Consider the following 12,607-nt stretch of genomic DNA (forward strand, 5'->3'; position numbering starts at 1 on the left):
GTCCCCCCAGCAGGCTCCCTTTCTGCTGCCCACTTGCCAGTCCTCAGAGGCCTCACCTCTGCTCTTATCTCATCTTCACTTCCTGAATGGTTCAGTGTCAGAGAATACAGAAGGCCATTCTGACTTGCTTGAGTGAATAAAGGAATATACTAGAAGAATATCAGGAAGCTCACTCCACAAAAGGAAGAGCTGAACAGCCAGGCCTTATCATTCTGGGCACCGAAGCCCTGCCAGGCGCCGGGAGTCCCCGGGGCATTGCAGTCAGAATTGATTCAGGTCCTCACATTTTTGATGCCGATGCACCCCTCCATGTGAGATTCAGATTCCAGGAGAAGAGCTGTGACTGGAAGTGTCTGTAACAGGGTCAGAGTTTACGCACTCCTACCCAGAGGTGTGAAAACAATGCAGCTTCCTCTGCTTTGTCACCTGTCTCATCTTCCTTTCAAACTTGCGTTCTTCCAAGTTTGGGGCATTCTAGCCTTTCTGATTTCCAGCACTCTGTCTTGCATACCCGTTCACTGTGCCAGGGTTTTTCCTCCCTCCCACCTTTCTCTCTGCATTCTCTGGCATCTGGGCGTAAGGGGGTAGCAGATGAGCTATATGGTTCAGATGCTGTCCCCTACCCTTTGCTGGTCTTCACTGACATGTCGATACTTCAGACTTATCCCAGGGCATTGTGGATCATGATGGAACCCACCAGGTGTGGCTGAGCTGGTTTAGATCCTGAGCAGCACACTGACCAACTTCCAACTCTGAAACTTGGCCAGTGTTTCTAGTCCTAAGATCCTTATGCACCATGGCCTGCTTTATCACCTGGCTTCCCTTCATCCATCTACTAGCACATCACTGGCCATGTGGACACTTCCAGATCACCTACTGGCACCTGCAGACCAAGGGAAGGTGGGGAGTTGTTACTGCCCACCACACCACCTCCCAGAGCTACTCTTACAGCTTCTGTGTCTGCCTGACTGTGTGGCTTGTCAGGGAGCAGCTCCTCCCAAGAGGCTGGGGCTCCCTGGGCTGTGCTCAGTGTCCCCCAGGTCTGTGCCCTCAGCGCCAAATGGGATTTGACCTGTGAGGAGGGTGGACTGAAACACTTGCTTCTGAACTCTTGTCCTGCTTTCTCTCCTTGGCAGTGTCAGAAGGCCCTTCCTGCTGCTGCATGGGAACTTGTCCTTAATCTTACACTATGTCCTCCACCCTGTGGTTTATAGAAAATCTATCCTCTCATCCCCAAGTTGCATTCTTGATCTGCAGAGGGAAGATTTCTGAAATTAGGAAATTTTTCTCCAGCAAAGCTAGATATTAAGACTATTACCTCACTATGGACTCAAGAAAACCGAATTCCAATCTCAGGACTGAACAACAGCTGCCTGAGTCACAGAGGCCACTGATGGAGGTCGACTGGCTGGGGATCTGCCTGCTAACTAAGAATTAGAAATTATCAGCAACCAAAGTGCATTGGTTTTTAATCTCAAGAAATGTCTTTGCACCTGTCTTGGAAGGTGCATGTTTGGGTTTGCAAGACACTTTGACATCTCACCAAGACTATGTTCAAGAGTTGGGTGGAACAGAATGAATCAAACAACATTACTCTATGTAAATTTATGATTACACAAATGGTATGCCTTTACGCCATGTACAAACAGAAACATGTATCCCATTTGTTTACAATAAAAAAATACATTATTAAAAAAAAAAAAAAAAAAGTTGGGTGGAGAAGGGGTGCTTTTAACCAAAGGAAGCAGGAGGGGAGAAATAGGCAGGAACAGTAAAGGTCTCCATGGCTAGGGAGTCTCTTCCTGCTATTGATACCAGATCTGTATCTCCAGCCCAGGTCTCCTCAGTGCCACACCACTGTCATTGTCACAAATCATGAAACATGTATTTCAAGTTGAACACATTATCCTCCCCTCTACACTTGGTCTTCTGACCTCTGTCAGCCGTTTTTGATTAATGGAATCAGGCTGAACCTGATTCACTGCTTTCCTCTGGCTGGCTCCTAGATTACATAAGACCTCTCCTGTATTTGGAAATATTTATTAATGTATCCTTTTAATAATAAAAGCTAATTTTAACAGAAGAAAAAATGCATCTGTCTTGAGAGTTTAGGAAATAAAAAAGCCATAGCCAGGCTGAGCAGCTCAGGAAGGTGAGGCTGGAGGATCTTAAGTTCAAGGTCAGCCTCAGCAACTAAGCAAGGCCCTAAGCAACTTAGCAAGACCCTGTCTCAAAATTTTAAAAATATTTTTTAAAAAGGCTGGGAATGTGGCTCAGGCTGAGTGCTCCTGGATTCAGACCCTGATGCCAATAAATGAGTAAATAAATAAGAAAGTCCTAAGCCCCTGGGTCCCAGCCCTCCAGGACATTTTGTGGTCATGTTATAGAGTGCCTAAGAGCTCAGTTGGCCTTTAGAAGCCCTGCCTCACAATGCCCGTCCACCCCCTGGGCCTTGAACACACTGCCAAACCCTTGTGCCCTGTCCACACCTCTGAAAAATGGGGATCCCAGCAGAGCCTGCCTTGGAGGGCTGGGGAGGATGAAAGAGCAGTGTGGTCGCCACTGCCATCCAATGGCTCACAGCCGCCATCCAGTGTGGCTGCTGCTCTGGGTGTCACTACTGCTGCCATTTTAACTATATTTTAGTTGCTGATAACCTGTAAATTTCATGTCCTTTTTTCATTGACCACTATGAGCATTTTTTCATGCCACAAAATATTCCCTAAGTCTTGGTTTCAGTGACTACATGGTAGTCCATCACAAGTACCTTCACACTCTGTTCTGTAGTGAACCAGTCTCTATTTTTGGACAATTAGGTGTTGTGTGTATCAGCCATAATAAGGAGCCCGAGGGGAGAACGTGTCGGTGTGAGTGCGTCCCGTGACGCGTGTGCCTGTGTGTCCAGAGCCCTCATGACCAGGGGTCTGGTATTTCCTTATGTAGCATTTCGCACCTGCAGCTCCTGAGTGAGAAGGTAGGAACTGTTTAAAATGTCTGGTGACACACTGATAAATTGTCCTAAAGAGAGGTCACCAACGTTTTACACACAGCAGTGGGCCACCACCCTCGCAGTGAGATGCACTTTTTAAGTCGCCTTTGTTGCCGCTATTTCCGTACAAGTTGGGGTTTCACTGAATTCACTGAGTTGGTGGCAGTTGGTCTCAGGCCCACAGAGCTTCCACCTGTGTTACTTCTTGTAATTCTAACAAGTGTGCATTCTGATAGCCTTCTCTCCCTGTATGGACATGTCAGTCCACTTCACCTGGTGTGTTGTCTGTGGATGGGATCTAATCTGTGGTGCTGGTAACCCATTGTTTTTTCTTCTTCCCTGTTCCTCCTGCCCTAAGATGTTTAGCACTGTGGCATCTCACTGGTGACAGCGCAGGTCCCAAAGCCCGGCAGTGGGTTCTAAAGAAGCCTGACTGGGGTGAGTAGGAGCCGAGGTGGGCTACCCCATTTTCTGAACTCTGTGTAGCCTCCCTTGCAGATGGCCAATACTGTGGCTAGGTCAACTTCAGATTTCCCCCAGCATCCTCTCATTCTCACTCACCTAACCTCCCAATAAGAGAGCTAGAGTTTTTCATTTGTAAAAATAAAATAAAATTGTGAAGTGCTTTATATTTTACAAAATGCATTCACACACGTGCCTGCGTGGCTCCTCAGAACGCTAGAGTTAGGCATGCCTCCCTCCGTGTGGAAGGTGATACCCAAAGAGCGGAAGCTGACTGGAGGCGGGAGCAGCCAGGTCTGCTGCATCACTTGGTCTTCCTGAAGGACGTGGCCTTAGAAAAGGAGCAGGGGAGGGTGCGCATTGCTTGAGAGACGAACACCAGCTTCCTTTAAAGGAATGAAGCTGAGGTTGAAGATGTGGAGACCTAAGGCCTTGAACTAAGGGGCTGGACGTTGGGACCGTGGTTTTAAGAACCTATTGCTGGACTTGCTCCTGTTACGTGCAGGTGGCAGCCAAAGGAATAGCAGCCCAGGACTCCAGGGATGGGGCTTCCCTTCCTCTCCCCAGGGTTGCCATTTCCTGTGGGCTCTCAGGCAACACACTGCACTGAGTCTCAGTTTACCCATTCAAAACGGAAATAGCTGTCCCCCTTTGCCGACTTAGATGAATTGCTCTGGGGGTCTCCTAAAGTGGTCTGTATGCTGCTGCCTCACTTTAAAGTGTGCAGCACAAGGAACCCCTTACACTGGATCCACACGCTCCAGGGGAGGGTGGGGCAGGACTGCAATGAGAGTTCTGTTCTTTCCCTCCTTTTTTCCTTTGCCTCTTATTTTCATCTTTTCTTTTGTCCTTGAAAGATAACATAGTGGTGCTGGAATATTTAAAATAAAAATTAAAATTTCTGTGTGCTCCCCTGCACCCCACCATCTTACTCTCAGAGAAAGAGAGAGCACTATTATGGTTCGTACACCTTCCAGGCTTTAAAATCCCAGATCTGTTCATATTTTTTCTATACAGTCTCAGTTCACAGACACACGTGCACTGTTCATATAATTGTGTAAAATGCCCTCCACACGGCATCTTGCTTTCTCCTCTTAATAACTGTATCCCGCAGACCTCTTTATATCAGAACCTGTCTATGTCTATGTGTTTAATGAATTACCTACCAACGTCATTCATTTTTTAAATTAAAATATTGCCAGTGGTGCATTAAAATGTTTCAGAGAAGTCTGTACTATTATCAAGGTATGCTGAAGTGAAGTTGCTGTGGCACAAGCTCTAATATCCGGTCCTGCTGCCAGATCCCATCCCACCAGGGGTGTTGGGGGCGGCACCCCTCCAGTACTCACAGCTGGAGGAGGTTTTGCCTCTCAGGGAGCATTTGCCAACGCCTGGAGGCAGTTTGGTTGCCACCCACCTGGGGGATGGCAGTAGAGGTACTGGCATCTAGAGGAGCGAAGCCAGGACACTGCTCAGCCTGATGCACAGGACAGCCCCACAGTGGAGACTCATGTCCACATGAGGTTGAGAAGTTCTGGCCGCATATTGTCATTAATTTTAGTCTTGCAAATCTGTTAGTTTGGAAAATTATGCCTAGTTTAATTTTTTGCCTCTTTAGGATAGTGAAATTATTTTTATTTATTACTTGAATTGGCTATAAATGAGCATTATTCTTTTTGTAGTTTATTTTTACCCTGGTGCAGGGCCTCATGCATGCTTGGCAAGTGCTCGACCACTGAGTAACATCCCACTATTTTTTTAAAGGCAAGGTCTTGATAAATTGCCAAGAATGGCCTCAAACTTGCAATCCTCCCGCCTAAGCCTCCCAAGTAGCTGCGATTCCAGGCATGCACCATTGTACCTGGCTTCTTTCTGTAATTCTTTGAAAAGTCATTAAAGATTTTCTTTTAAGAATCTGCACCTCTTTGACTAGTAATATGCAGTCTGTTCTTAAGATTTAATCATGTAAGTAACTGCTTGTTTTCCCTGGTAAGATTTAGAAAGAAGTCCTCAGTGTTGGCCTTGAGACTCCAGCAGAGCTTCAGGTTCAAGTCTCCTTCTGGCCTTCAGAGTTTCTCTATTGCTCTTCCAAAGCACCTTCTTCTAGTGCACACCCAGACCCAGGAGCCGTCTCCCAAAACCATCTTAGTCCAGAGAAATTCCTCACCAGAGGGCACCAAAGCAGAATGTCTCCTGCAGCTGACCTTGGGCCCCTCAGAACACCCGCTATGGACTCATCTCCCCAGATACCAGGAAAAAAAAAAAAAAAATTCCTCATGCTCATTTCTCAGTTGAAACCAGAGAGCCATTCAGCCAGAGAGTTTCCAGGACTGCCGCAACTGAGCCAAGCCCCTGTCCCCTGTGTAGCCTGCAGTTGCTGGCATTGGCTCTGGTGGAGCTTGGACACATTCACATTTCCTCACCTCCATGAGTTCCCATTGGTGTGGAATGGAGAAGAGCCCAGTGTCACCCCTGCCCGCATGGCAGGGAATCCTGGAGCAGCGGGAGTTCAGAGCAAGTCAGAGCCAAGCCTGGAGGAAGTTTCCTGGGAGGACTTGTGGCTATGATCTTGATATTCCCAAGAAATGTCCCATATGACAGAAATGACACAGGCTTGCCTGCAGCCTTTATGAATGGCATGAAGCAGAATTACCCAGCAGCAGATTTTCAACACTTGCCTTGTGGGCAGACAGCTCCTGGCCCTGGTGCCAGAGACAGGACTTCCGCCAGCAGTTCTGTGTATTTGGTCTGCAGCTCAGTGGGTTTTCCCAGCAGAGCTGGGTCTCATGGCTCCCTCCACTCTCTCAAATCCACACAAACCAGGCCAGTGGAATGGAGCTGCGAGGCCATGAGGTCTGAGACCCCCAGCATTGCCGGCTTAGAGAGAGAGCAAGCAGCAGGTAGCTCCTGGGGGTGGGGGATGTGAGAGAAAGGGCCTGAGTTCTGGTTCTGCCCTGCTGCCTGCCCCAGGTCACCATGTGCCACCATACCCTTCTTAGGCCTCAGTTTCCTCACTAACTAATTATTGGAAGCATTTACTATTTTTCTATCTGCATTTTTCTCAGAATCAGTGCCAATTGGATAAAGCTGGCTGCGTGAATTAGAGATTTAAAGTAGAGTTTGGAATAAATCCAGTTCCTGTTTGTTAGTTTTTCTTACCTGTAAGTAATAGATGCTCAAAACTTTGGGAAGGGGAAAAGGATACAGCTAAGCCAAAGGCAGGTCTTAGCGAACACCCATAATCCCACCCACACAGACACAGTGCAGCTGGCATATTGGTTGGATCCTTCTGGAAGGGTAGTCAACCTAGATTGGTGGATGAGATTTTGCAGAAGGAAACCCCCAAACACACTAAAATTTTGGGCTTGGGTTGGAGTTTCTAATTCTCATTAGGTTTCACAGAGGTTCCTGACTCTCCTCCAACCAATAAGCACTGTCTCAGGGATTTCTTAGGCATACATATTAAACATCTTTCAATGGGTCTTACCAGAAGGTGACTTTGCAACCTGCTTACCAATATACAAGCCCTTTTCTTTCTGTCTTTATTTCTCGCTTTTTCCCCTCCCCCACCCCCCGCCTTCAACTGGGGATTGAACCCTGGGATGCTTTACCACTGAGCTACATCAGTCCTTTTTTAAATTGAGACAGGGTCTCACTTTGTTGACAGGGCTGGCCTCAAACTTGCAATCCCCCGGCCTTAGTCTTCCGGGTAGCTGGGATTATAGGCACATGCCACCACACATGGCTTTGGGCTTTTTCCTTAATACTCTTTGACAACTTCTGCTCCATTGCAGAAATGACCTTTGCAGGCCATTTACAATATTTTAGTCATTTTGCTGTTACAAGGAATGTAATGCACATGCAAACTGGATAGAGGAGAACATAATAAGAAAACAGAAGAAAAACACAGAAAAAGTGAACCCCTAACAAAAAAGCTTTAAAGGGCACAAAAGGATGCCAAATTATCCTGTGCAGCACAAGAATTGTCAACCAGTAAGAGGCAAATGAAGCACTGATACTCATGTTTCACCAACTACATTTAAATCAACACGTGTACCTGGCAGCTGCTGTCATATGCCAGACCCCATGCCAGATGCTGCAGAGTCAACAGGTGGCCCCATCACTGACCTCACGGACCTTACAAATGAGGAGAGACCAGCCCAGGGATGATTTCCTACACCAGTAGAGCCCGGCATTATCTCACTCCCCATGCTATTCTTGCTGGGCAACCAGCCTCCCTGCCTTTGAGGAGGCTGTGTGCTTCAGTCTTGAGTGAAGGCCTGTCCCAGGTTCCCAGCCAGCCCAGAGGTTGCTTCTGGGCACCCCTGAACGAAGACCATTGGACTTCTGCTTGTTCTCTTCTGGGAACAGTTGCCCTCTGCCCCCTGACTCGGACCCTTCCTTGAAACTCTTCCTTGTCCCTCCCTCTGGCTTCCTCTGATTGATCCAGAACCTCAAAACAAGGCTGTCATTTTCTCCCTCCTGTGGATTGAAAGGTCTTTAGATCTGAAGGCAAAGCACTCAGTCCCTTGGGTCTGCTCCTCCAGTCTGTGATGTCCTTCCCTGGCAGGGAGGGCCTGGGAGACCCCTGTTGATTCATCAAACCCAGCACATGCCCAGACGTTCCAGCCAAGAAGCCATGAGCAGATGGCCACAGCATGGGGGCAGCAAGGCCCAGACCGTTGAGAACAGACACTAGATAAGGCCCTTCACCTTCAAGAGGTGGGTGGTATGGAAGAGAAGGTGGACCAGGACTGGTTGGAAATCTGATCCAAAAGAAGCCTGTGTGCCTTAGGGCAGAGCTTCTCACGCTTCAAGTGCATACTGACCTCTGGGAGTCTGGCTAACCTGTGGTTCTGAAGCAGCAGACTAGGGAAGAGCCACGGCTGGGCCTAATCCATGGGTTCCACGGTGGGGAATTCTTCAGAGGTCAAACACCATAGCACATTTAAAAGACATTTGTTATGTTCTGCAAAATTTTGCTTTTAAAAGTTTAGGAAAATCCACATTTTCTTACCTGAAATGAATTTTGAAATTCAGATTTATGTTACTTTAGAATTTCAATATAGAGCTATATTGCATATTATGTGACACTCCCAGCTGGAACCAGGGCAGCACCTCACAATCAAACACATTCATGTTCTTAAGGGGAATTGGGAAACAAAGACAAAAAATAGCCAAACATCAGTTCAGGTCAACTGCTTTCATCAAATGAGTTTGTCTCAAATTTATAGCAGAGATAGAGGAGGGAGACTTTGGTTTTGTAACTTGTTGGATTTTAGAAGTGAAGGTGGGGAATGATAGGCTCTTGTGCTGTTAATTCCACCGCAGGCCAGGACTGTGGGGTCGCTTAAGGTAACAATTCAATGGTTTCCTCCAGAGTTCACTTTCTACCACCCCAACACCCTGTCATTCAGCGTCAGCTGACTCCCTCAAGGATGGCTGCCAGGAGCAGTTGAGGCTGTAAGCTTCCTCCCTGAACTACCCTGAGGCCACCTGGGGAATGTTCCAGGCTGACTGACTCAGGTATTAGACCAATCACTGGAGCAAGGGAGGGTGGGATCACTGGTCGTGGTGGGCTTTGACCATTGGGGGCAGGCAGAGGGGAAGCCCTGACCCAGTGGGGCTATACCATGGGGAGTGGAGGTGGGAGGTGGGGTAGGATGGTGTTGGGGGGGTAACCACAGCGTCCACACTGCAGATTTGGTTATGAGTTGCCAATGTCCTTTGTCTTTTCAAAAAAATTTGACTCATTGGTTTGTATGAGCTTTTTATGTATAATGAATATTTCTGTCCGTTGTATAAGTTGTGGACATTTCTCCTGTTCATTGCTCATCTTTAAACTTCGTTTCATGATGACTTTTGTGCAACAGAATTTGTTAAGTTGTGTGTCAAAACTGCCATCCCTGGCCGCAGACTGAATCCTAGCAGGATTCAAAGTGTTTGGTGGAGGGAAGGAAAGTGGTGGAGGGTAGAAGTGTTCTCCAAGACACTGGAAGTGCCATCCGCTCTGAGATTTAGGACTACACCCCAAGAACTGAATTAGTGTTCTGGAACAGAGAACCAAGAAGCTATCTGAAAGTGTGGGAAGAGGACTTCAGAGAGGTAGAGGATTTATCTTACTTGTCTCGCCTTTGTTGCCTTGTTAACAATGAGAGTCTGTTTTCTTAGGAAGCTTTGGGCATCGGGGAGTACTGCATTTTTTACACCCTACTTGGAGTCTCTTCTTGTGACCACGATTAGGTCATAGCAGACTTATAGATTTGGAATCACGATTACAATAGATATACCTTTGGAAACTTGGATTTTGTATCCACAACTAATTTTTTAGAAAACTCTTATCCTAAACACCTGTGCTGTTGTGGCCCAAGGTATTCCTCCCCATCCACTCCTCCCCACCTCTCCCACAGCCCCTTCCCTGTCCCTTGTCACACTACTTAGCACACTGTGTTAGTCAGCTTTCAGCTTCTCATCACTGTGATAAAACACCTGAGAAAAACAAAGGAGGAAACATTGGTTCCATAGCTTTGGGCTTGAGGTGAGGCAGAATATCACGGCAGAAGAGTGTGGTGGAGGAAAGAAGTTCACCTCAAGGGACCCGGGCAGCCAGCTGGCAGGGAGGGAGGGACGGGAAAGGGAAAGAGAGGAGAGGAGAGGAGAGGGAGAAGGTGAGAGAGAGAAAAGGGGAGGGGGAGGGGGAGGAAGAGGAAAGGGGATGGGGAACAGAGGGAGCCCAGCAAGATGTGGTGGACAAGGGCACACCCCCAGGACTCTCCCTTCAGCTAGGCCTCAGCTCCTCCGAAGTTCATTCACCTGTGAATCCACCAGTGGATCTATCCACTGATGAGGTCAGAACTCTCATGGTCCAATCATTTCCCAAAGGCCACACTCTGAAAATTGCTGTATTGGGGACAAACCTTCAACACATGAGCCTTTGGGGAACATTCCAGAGCCAAACCATAACACCAGCTGTACCACAATTGCCCAGGTCCCAAGGGAAACACAGTTCCCTTTGAAAGAAATTAAAATGGCTTTTAAACATTTGAAAGGATGGTCAATTTCACTCATATTTAATGGAATTCAAGTAAAGAATGCACACTGAGAAATGCAAATGAAAAGACAAAAGCAGAAGATCCTCATTTCACAACCCTGCTAATTGACTCCATGGAAGCCATCAGTGGATGAGTGATCTGGCCCTGGCCGGAAGAGGAGAAATGGACCCTTACCATGGAGGGATGTGGTCGCCACCTTAACCTGCGACCACATTCAGCCTCACAGTGGGACAACTTGACATGGTAACTGCTGATGGAGGCACAGTGAAGCAGCCGGCACCTCCCAGGAAGCATCCATTAAATCCCTGCCCCCAAAATGTCTAACCTAATTCTAATCCATCCTTTGGGTCCTGACACTCCTTTATAAGAAATGTGGGGGAGAGTTCAAGAAACTAAAGGACATGCCAGTGGGACAGTCAGAGAAATCCCAGGGTGGGACACAGTACAAGGCGACTGGCCCAGTCTCTCTGTAAGACTCCCTGGGGAAGGGAGCAGGGACACTCCAGACTAAGTCCCTTGAGAGACGCAGCCACAGACCGTGTGAGTGGTCCTTGACTGGCTCCTGCTAGGAGCTGACTGTAAAGATGTTTCTGGCAAAATGGTAAAATTCGAATATGAACTAGAATATTAGGGCCTTGTAAATGTTTAAGGGTGAAAATTGTGTTTTGCATAAGCAAATGAACTATGTTAAATATAAAAGTCTCTATGTAGTATCTAGGACTGAAGTATGTGGTTGGAGAAATATGATGCAGATAATTTATTTCCAAATACTCCACCCCCAATTAAACAAATATGGCAATTTTTAAACAATGATTATTTCTAGGTGATATATACATGAGTGTTCGTTGAGCTATTTTCTTTGCTTTTTCATGTTTGAAAAGTGAAAAAAAAATAGTAAAGTGAAATACTAAAGACAAGATTCCACTTTTCACCTATACATTCCGAAAGAAAAAAATGTTTAAGAATATGCTGCCAGGAACAGCGGTACACACTGTAATCCCTGCCACTTGAGAGGCTGAGGCAGAAGGATCGAAAGTTCAAGGCTAGCCTTGGCAATTTAGAGAGACCCTGCCTCAGAGTTAAAAAAGAAAAAAGGAATTGGGATGTAGCTCAGTGATAAAGTGCCCCTGAGTTCGATCCCCAACACCAAAAACAAAAACAGAACTCTCCCTTGCTCTTTCTCAATAGATCATATATAGCATATATATATATATATGCATATATATGATATATATTACATATTTTATAGTGTTGGCAGAAGTATAGAGAAATGGGCACTGTCCTAGATGGTTAATGGAGAGTATAAATTGGGACATTTGCTAAAGACACGTCCTTTGACAGTCATGTCACTTCTAGGAATTTAACATGCCGTGTACACTCAAATGTGTACAAATATATATGAATAAATCATTGCAGCTTTCCCTCCCTCCCTCCCTTCCTTCCTTTCTTTCTTTCTTTTATTTTGTTTTATTCTCAGTACTGAGGATTGAAGCCAGGGGTGCTTACCATGGAGCTACATTGACAACCTTTTCAAAAAATAATTGATTTTGAGACAGAGTCTCATCAAGTTCCCCAGGCTGGCCTCACATTTGTGATCCTCCCTCCTCAGCCTCTAGAATAGCTGAAATTACAGATGTGGGCCACCATGCCCACTCTGTAGCTTTATTTTTATAACAAAAGATTAGAAATAGTATATATGTCCATAAGAAGTTGTGAAAGTTTTTATGGTCTGATCATATAGTAGAGAGTTTTATAAATGTAGGTTAGACTAATTGTGCTGTTAGAGGCTTTGCTGAGTGTAAAACGCAAAGGGAAGACCGGATCTGTCTTATTTATCACTGTATCTCTGGGGCCTAGGAAAGTGTCTGGCACACACAGGTCCTTAGTTAAAGTTAGTTGAGGGACTAACTACATATCTGAACATGACAGCTATAAATCAGCCTCTCTGGATGCAATCAGGTTCAAGACACAGAAAGGGGCCAGATTTTCTGACCCCCTCAAGTATCTAAGGTCATACTTCCTAGAATTCACAGGCATTTGAATTTCCCCTCAAAATGCACCTTATCTTCCTTTGCGAAATCAGTGAACAAGACACTCTAAGGAG

The sequence above is a fragment of the Sciurus vulgaris genome, assembly GCF_902686455.1.
Source record: "Sciurus vulgaris genome assembly, chromosome: 2".
NCBI classification, from domain to species: Eukaryota; Metazoa; Chordata; class Mammalia; order Rodentia; family Sciuridae; genus Sciurus; species Sciurus vulgaris.